Below are 6,467 nucleotides of genomic sequence, written 5' to 3'. Positions count from 1 at the left end.
CTCTCTCTTCCACTTCTGATCACATACATACGAAGGATTCAAATGTATGTACACACAGTAATGTAAACTGTAAGAGCAGCTCTTATTTGGTGATGTTTACAGCGACGTTTTCATTTAATCGCAGGATTTTCACCCCCGTGTCTTGCTTTAACCAAAGGTACCTCTTATGATTATTCACTTTCGCTAAGTTAGATCTTTTTATATATTTTTCAGATTTCAAACCTTTTAAAACCCAGAGAGGAAAGTTAGGGTGAAGTCAGCTTGTCCCCCTGAGTGATGTGACTCCCAGAGCTTATTAGAGAAACGGTAGAGAAATGATAAATAATAATGAAGCATTATCATCACTGTGATGGATTTCTGAATTTCAAGGAGTCAAACACACAAGAGTTTCAAAGTTTGAAATTCCACGTGTGCTCATATTTTAGATAAAGTTGTGGAAGTTTTCAGAGGCTTGATGTTCTGTTCAGTTCATAGTAACATTTATTTGACTTACTAGTGAAATATGCTTATTACTGGTTTAATACAATTTTATTATTCATTATTTATTTAATGAAAGTGATTCTGGGCCACTTAGTAACCTTTTGAGGATGCAATGCTTTCACTTGTCCACTAGATAGAACTATTTAGCCTTGTATTATATTGGCTGGGTAGGAAGGTCACCCAGAGACACAGACTAAGGTGAACTTGCCAGGTAAGATAACATGTAAAACAGATACATTTTATTCATCCCAAAGTTGGGAAATTCCTTTCTTACAAGGTGGGTTAAAAACATCAAATATAAAAACAAATATTTTAACATATGTACCTCAATAACAATAAAATCCAATAAAGCATTTTTTAAAACGAGGTAATAATTAACCTGAAATAAACTAAAAATACAATAAATAAAACCAACATTAAATATAATTACAATCTAATTATAATGGCTTAAACTAGGACAGTTAAAATGCAGAGAACATTACCCTTGAGTTCCTAGTTGGAACTTGATAGCTGGGCAGCGCAGCCTGACAGACAGTTATCTGTCTCTCTGTGTTAGCCTGTAAGAAAAACAATAACAGCCGATGACAGGGTGTGCCAGCAGAGCAAACCAAGGGCAAAGAAGTCTTCATGCACCAATGAATCTCTGAAACCAACTTCATAGCGTTAACTTAGAGGTAAAATGTGATCCCTTGACCTGTGCAGCAACATTTGTCATTGGATCATTGGTGCAAAATGTAACACATCTATAACTGAAATTAATTAGTTTTTGAAACATAAAACTTCTTGTTTGAAACAAACAAGCTAGACGTATATAAATCAAGAAAAAAAACTTCTAAATTGATCCAGTGGTTGAAATTCTTTCATAAAATAATTGTTATCCAAATGGGAATGATTGTCAAACTAGAAAACTTTGAAATTTTTTAAATTCAAGTTGCCAATAAATTAATGGTGCCAGGGAGACATGTTTTTAAATTTTGATGCTTTTATCTATTTTTGAAAGATTGTTTTTGGTCTTAACAAATTTTGAGATGTATGCTAACAGTAGCAAGATAATTAGCCTATAAAAGACAATGCTAACATGCTAAAAATTTAAAAGCTAAACTATTGATCTGACATGTTCTCTCTTCTGGTTTACTGGCTCAGCAAGCTATCACTTAAAGCAAACGTATGCTAATGCATTTTTTGGCATATAGGCTAATCACTTGCTATCTCTAAATCCAAAGTAACTGATATAAACACATAAGCTAGTCAGGAACAATTTAAGTTTGTAGGAATATGTGCATGTTATGGAGCAATATATTTAGAGTGTTGGGGCTAGACTTCACCAAGCATTGTGTTATCATTTTGTAAGAAGGGTGACTAATTGCACTAAACAGTCTGAACAAGATTAGTGTGTTATGAGCCACATGCATACATGTCTGTAGCGTTCTTCAGTATTTACCATCTTAGCTCCATAATGGGTTAAAAAAAAAAAGAGTCTCTCTGCTTCCTGTAAACTGCTCCAATCTGGTGCTTTCATTCTTTTTTTCCCAGTATTTTTGTGAGGTATGTGATTATTTTTACTTGAATCCTGAGGGAACCCCATTTAATGGCAGTTAATAAATGTATCTAAACTAGTTTAGGGATTTATATCTACCACTGGAAAAAACAAAGCAAAACAAAAAAAGTAACAAAAGCTTTCACTTTTCCCTCCACTGGGAGCTTGACTTTAAATGAGATGTTGATTTGCGCTAGAAACAAATGAAACAATTATACCTCACTGACAGGTTTCTGCCTCTCTTCCCTGAAGAAAAATAAGCTTTAAAGAGCCAACAGTGAATTTAATGGCTTGTTAAAATACAGGGTTTTTGTAGCAGCAGAGCCCCTGCGGCCTGTTTCACTTTGCAGACAGACTAATGTTGCCTCAGCTAACAGCCTGTCTGTCTGATTATCTGTCTGTGCATCCTCTGACAACCTGCTCCCTATAAAGGAGGCCCCGTCTGGGCTTTGAAAGGTTGCAATGGGCCCATGATGGCAGATGGATGAATGGATCGATGCAGTAAAGACTGGGAGGTTGTGAAGCAGATGTACTCAGAATAGCTTCACAACATCTGTCTTTCGGTCAGTCATGAGTGACCCAAACAAAAGTCAAAGTCAAACAAGACCAAACACCAAACACACACGAGAGCATTTACTGTCTGAGGCATCATCAGCCCCAGGAGAAAGAAAGGCAAAGGAGAGGGTGGAGGGTGAAGAAGGAAGGAAAGAAAACCCCCAGAGACTACCACTCCACTGGCAGATTTGAGCAAAGTGAGAAGAAAAGAGTATTAGTATAAATAACATAAAATGCATGTTTTTTTTCCTCTTAATTACTATCTTTAAGAAACGCATACAAAGCACGTCATGCTGTGGAATGAATGTGAAAATGAAATTGTTGGCCTAGTTTGCTGGAGTACCAGGAGTAGTTCTAATTCAAACATTTTTCCTAATATATCCTTTATTTGTATATATACACACTCACACACACACACATATATATATATACACACACACGCATATATATATATATATATATATATATATATTTATTAGGGGTGCAACGATACACAAAATTCACGGTTCGGTTCGGTTCGATACTTTGGTGTCACGGTTCGATATTTTTTCGATACAAAAAAATGTTCATGCCTTTTTAATTTGTCATTTATTAAAATTATAAATATATATTTTAACTCAAAAGTACAGTTTTTAAATTGAATGTTGCTGAAACAAAAGTAATTAAAAAAATAAATATCTGATTGAGGAATCACTCATCTTTGGAAAAGAGAGTTTATTACAGAGAAATGGCTCTTTCCAAAATAAAAGCTATACTATACGCTTCTTCTGGGCTATATTCTCAGCAGCATATTGTAGCGGGTCAGGGCTGTTCGGGGTTCTGTTTGTACAGTTATGTTTTGTTTATGTTGCCATAGTGACGGGTGACGCCGTCTCGCTGCGACGGTGTGTCCTTCCGGGGTCAGAGGGCGCCCTGTGTGTTGTTGTTGTTGTTGCTGTGCTGTTGTATGGAAGAAATATAGTATCATCAGAATTCAAGTATTTTTAGACATTGAATTTATGACACTGAATTTTTATCCTCCAAATTTCCCTGCAAAAATATTCACCTGCAAAAATTCACCTGCAAAAAATTCACCTGCAAAAAATTCACCTGCAAAAATTCACCTGCAAAAAATTCACCTGAAAAAATTCACCTGCAAAAATTCAACTGCAAAAGTGATGAACTTTAATGACCCAAGCCAGAGCAATCAGCACCAGATCGAGTCGAGTGGCTCTCAGCCAATTAAATTACGCTGTTTGATCACATGACACCGTTAGCCAGCAGTGTGTCTCCTAAAAGAGAGCTGTTTAAAGGTGAGTGATTAAGTTTTTCTCCTAAATAGAGATCATTACAGAACGCCTAGTCCTACTTAAAATCCCATTTATTATTATTTTTTTTTATCATCTACTCGAACTAAGGAAAACGTTTGACTAACTCAAAGACAATTTCCACGCCTCCCCTGCCTGACTGCAGAGGCAGTTTTGAATTTAGGAGCGCCAAGATGGCAGCGGCAAACCCTGGCGGCTCTCCGGTGAGTATATTTTTTTTTTTCAAGTTTGTCTTTTGAAACCTTAATTTTATTTAAATCCGTTGCTCACGTATAAAGTACACAGACGGGGTCTTTGCTCAACTCGTCTGAGGCGTGTCTCACTAAGCGCTACATGCTAGCATCCTGCTAACCGAGCTACCCTTTACATGCTGTGCTTTAGAAAATGGGATACTCGTTAAAAAATACTCCGCAGATATTGATAGATAGACGAACACTGCAAATATAATGTTGGAAACGAGAACGGCCTTTGGTGAAGGGGTAAAATACACCATGAATAGAGCCATAGAGTGAATGGCTGCCATGGTTGCAGAACAGCCTGATTTAATGACAAGAATGGGGAAGAGTGAGGTGAAGTGAACCACAGCCACAAAACACGGTCAGACAAGGCGGCAAAAGGGCAGTGATCTGTCCGTCAGTATGAAGTTGGTGTGTGCTTTGGTGAACAAAAACTCCAGACTGGTAGCAGGAAGATGGGAGACTCGTGTTTCACTGGAATAGTGGTGAATTAAAACATCCTTTGTTGGGGACATTTCGGTGTAAATGCATCCATACAGGCAAGACAGAGGCAGACTAGACAGTGAAGAAAACAAGGCAAACATTAGAAATATAAAAACGGAAATATAGGATGAGTCGGGGATGAGTTCCTGCCCCAAGTGGAGGAGTTCAAGTATCTCGGGGTCTTGTTCGCGAGTGATGGGAGAAGGGAGCCGGAGATCGACAGACGGATTGGGGCTGCAGCTGCAGTAATGCGGACGCTGCACCGGTCCGTCGTGGTGAAGAGGGAGCTGAGTGTAAAAGCGAAGCTCTCAATTTACTGGTCGATCTACGTCCCTACCCTCACCTATGGCCACGAGCTGTGGGTAGTGACCGAAAGAATGAGATCGCGGATACAAGCGGCAGAAATGAGCTTCCTCCGAAGGGTGGCTGGCCTCTCCCTTAGAGATAGGGTGAGAAGGTCGGCCATCCGGGAGGGGCTCAGAGTAGAGCAGCTGCTGCTCCACATCGAAAGGAGCCAGCTGAGGTGGTTCGGGCATCTGACAAGGATGCCCCCTGGGCGCCTCCTGGGTGAGGTGTTCCAGGCATGTCCCACCGGGAGGAGGCCCCGGGGCAGACCCAGGACACGCTGGAGAGATTATATCTCTCGGCTGGCCTGGGAACGCCTTGGTGTTCCCCCGGATAAGCTGGAGGAGGTGGCTGGGGAGAGGGAGGTCTGGGCCTCTTTGCTTAGGCTGCTGCCCCCGCGACCCGGCCTCGGATAAATGAGGCCGGGTCGAGTAAAGTTTGTATAAATGATAAGTGAAACACGAGTCTCCCATCTTCCTGCTACCAGTCTGGAGTTTTTGTTCACCAAAGCACACACCAACTTCATACTGACGGACAGATCACTGCCCTTTTGCCGCCTTGTCTGACCGTGTTTTGTGGCTGTGGTTCACTTCACCTCACTCTTCCCCATTCTTGTCATTAAATCAGGCTGTTCTGCAACCATGGCAGCCATTCACTCTATGGCTCTATTCATGGTGTATTTTACCCCTTCACCAAAGGCCGTTCTCGTTTCCAACATTATATTTGCAGTGTTCGTCTATCTATCAATATCTGCGGAGTATTTTTTAACGAGTATCCCATTTTCTAAAGCACAGCATGTAAAGGGTAGCTCGGTTAGCAGGATGCTAGCATGTAGCGCTTAGTGAGACACGCCTCAGACGAGTTGAGCAAAGACCCCGTCTGTGTACTTTATACGTGAGCAACGGATTTAAATAAAATTAAGGTTTCAAAAGACAAACTTGAAAAAAAAAAATATACTCACCGGAGAGCCGCCAGGGTTTGCCGCTGCCATCTTGGCGCTCCTAAATTCAAAACTGCCTCTGCAGTCAGGCAGGGGAGGCGTGGAAATTGTCTTTGAGTTAGTCAAACGTTTTCCTTAGTTCGAGTAGATGATAAAAAAAAATAATAATAAATGGGATTTTAAGTAGGACTAGGCGTTCTGTAATGATCTCTATTTAGGAGAAAAACTTAATCACTCACCTTTAAACAGCTCTCTTTTAGGAGACACACTGCTGGCTAACGGTGTCATGTGATCAAACAGCGTAATTTAATTGGCTGAGAGCCACTCGACTCGATCTGGTGCTGATTGCTCTGGCTTGGGTCATTAAAGTTCATCACTTTTGCAGTTGAATTTTTGCAGGTGAATTTTTTGCAGGTGAATTTTTTGCAGGTGAATTTTTGCAGGTGAATATTTTTGCAGGGAAATTTGGAGGATAAAAATTCAGTGTCATAAATTCAATGTCTAAAAATACTTGAATTCTGATGATACTATATTTCTTCCATACTGTTGCCGCGCTGAGCAGTTAGCTAGCGGCAGTGTTCTTC

This window comes from Maylandia zebra, linkage group LG17 (assembly GCF_041146795.1).
Source record: "Maylandia zebra isolate NMK-2024a linkage group LG17, Mzebra_GT3a, whole genome shotgun sequence".
Taxonomy (NCBI): domain Eukaryota; kingdom Metazoa; phylum Chordata; class Actinopteri; order Cichliformes; family Cichlidae; genus Maylandia; species Maylandia zebra.
This window is presented reverse-complemented; position numbering follows the sequence as displayed.